This window comes from Pipistrellus hanaki, assembly GCF_964339955.1.
Source record: "Pipistrellus hanaki genome assembly, chromosome: 3".
In the NCBI taxonomy this organism is placed as follows: domain Eukaryota; kingdom Metazoa; phylum Chordata; class Mammalia; order Chiroptera; family Vespertilionidae; genus Pipistrellus; species Pipistrellus hanaki.
Window position 1 is genome coordinate 172,571,448 of NC_140505.1, and position 2,683 is coordinate 172,574,130.

Sequence of the window (2,683 nt, forward strand, 5' to 3'; positions counted from 1 at the left end):
CAGAAATCAGTCATACCAGCATCTCTTTCTCCGGCAGCTTCCCGGGATGCATGCAAATAAAGAGCTGACATGCCTTGAGCCTTATTGAAATTGGACTTGAGCCACCCGAGTTCTAACCGCACTCTGAATTTGTCATCTCGTGAATTTGATACACATAATCTTCCATTCCAATGGCCACCTCTGGCCACAGTCTTATAGCCTTGCAATGCCCCCTCTGCCCCCACCAATTTACTTCGGTCATGTCCGCCCTTAGGACTTGACCTTCTGCCCTCCACCTCCTCCCTGCTTCTTCACTTACTTTCCTAGGAAGCCAGCCCCCTAGTTGCCCACCTGGACCACTTTCTTCTTCAACACTTTGAAACTTCTTTTTAACATTAAACCTGTGCCTACACTCTGAGTGAAACCGGACTCCTGGGACACCACACAAACTGTGTCCACCCAGGAGAAGCTCTGCTACAGAAAGTCCTGTGACGGTGCAGATGGTGGCACTGCCCTCCTGCTTGCCCGCCCACTTCCCAAAACATTCACCAGAGCCTCAAGGACCTTTTCAATACCTACCTCCCCTCATTCTCAGGGGAAGACCTTACCTCCTACCTCTCAGAAAATGGAGGCCCTTTGACATGAAGTAGCTTAACTTTCTGCTCCCTTCCATTCACTCTTCCAGTAAGTATTTCTTGAACGCCTGTTATGTCCCAAGCACTGTGCTGGGTGCTGGGGATGAAGTACAACATATTCTTTGCCTTGATGGTGCTTACTCTCTGGGGATGGATGCAGACATATAAGGAAGACTGGGAAGTCCAACTTATATGTCTGTGCTGAGAGAAAACCCAAACTGAGCCCAGCTTTTGAGTAACCCCAGGCCAGACATGGAACATGTGAGGGACTAAGGCTCCAGATGATACCAGCTCCTAGCAAACTGCACTACACCGAGATCTCAGGCTCCAGGCTCAGGCCCCAGACACAGTAGAGCAAAGATAAGCTATTTCCACTGGTTCTGTCCAAATTCACTACCCAAACACCCATAAGTCTATACCCTCGTAACTCTCTCTACCTGGAACACACCTCCAATAAGACCTTTCTTATTCCTTAAGACTCATTTATGCTTCCTTTCTCCAGAAAGCATCCCCTAAACCCCTTTCTCCGGGCTGCTTTAGCATACCTCTTCTTTAGCATTTTATAGAAATTACTTATCTTTGTTCATCTGGAAATTATGTGTATACACATCCTGGCACAAAGACACTGAACAGATGCTTATTAGTTGAGGTGAATAGACTCCACTGAGCTGGCCCCAGGTAAATCTGTTTGGACGTTTGTCTTTAGCGCCCTCTACCTTCCTCATAGCACCATTCCAGCTTCCCTTGTCACAATTCTTTTAGTATCACTCATCAATGTTATTGAAAAGCGACATTAGCTTAGAATATGTGGTTAGTTTAGAGGGCCAGCCTTCAAAAGGATCGTGTGGCTTTACCAAAGTCTAATCACTTAGAACACAATTATAGACAGGGGTCTGAGCTGAACTCTCTGCCCTGCTATTCCTGACACAGAGTTTGAGAAACTGCAGTGTACATCCATGTCCAGGGAGAGTGAAGTCAGCAGACTCAGGCTTACAGGCATGGGCAGGCTCTCTCTCTGATACCTGCCCCCCCTTCGGGGTATTTGCTCCTGTTCTGTGACTTGTGTCACTACATCAGCACTTGTGGGGGGGTATTTAACAATAATATACCCCCACCCACATTTATACTCAAAAACACCATTCCTCTTTGCTAGAGTTTATTTGGCCAGGAGTGGACCCAACCTGGGTCAGTCTCACTTCTGGAAATTTGGAATCAAGGCAGTGCCTCCACATGGTAAGATTTACAACAGGAAAGCTGGGGCAGCCAGACTACACAATGTGGACTAGAGAAACAGAAATGAGACCAGAGTATTGATGGCTCCTGCAGTCCTGGGTGCCAGGCTCCTTCTGTCCACAGGTTCCGATAACCTCCCTCTACCTGAAAATAATTATTCTATTCCCTTTCTGACTTGTAGTAATTTCGGTTGCTGTCAGTTATAATCAAAGAATCCTAACGAATCGATCCCCAAACTGTGTGCTGAGGCACCCTGGGGCAGTACATGGCATGCACAAGCATACTTTGTTACTCTCTTATTTGGATCAAGTTGTATTGTTTTCAACATTTCTTCCCGCGTGCTCTATGCTCTATGTGGATGAAGAATGTTTGCTGACCGCTAAAGAGTCGAGGCAAGTTGAACAGACCATCAAGCGACTGATGGGAAGTACTGGTGTTCAGAGTGGTTACCAGACCGGAATGGACAGGAAGGAGAGCAGGGTGAGTCCAGTGGATCAGCAGGGGACCTAGGCGTGAGGAGCAGAGGGGTCCCCTAGAGTTGATACACTTTGATAAGGGAGTTCATCGTATATACACCAGCTGGGTGATGAGCTAATCCCACAGAGTGTTCACGCTATAGTTACTTAAAAGGCAAAACCCCAATCCTGCTGAATTATTGGTATGCAGCAGATTCAAATTAACAGAACTTAAGATTTAACAGGAAAATATGTCCACACATATTGTGACCATACTGGAAGAAAAGAAATATGAAACTGAAAATTTTGCATTTATAAATCAAAAGATTAAACTCTTAGAAAATTCACTTTATGAAGAACATGCCATTGGGAATTTGGGGG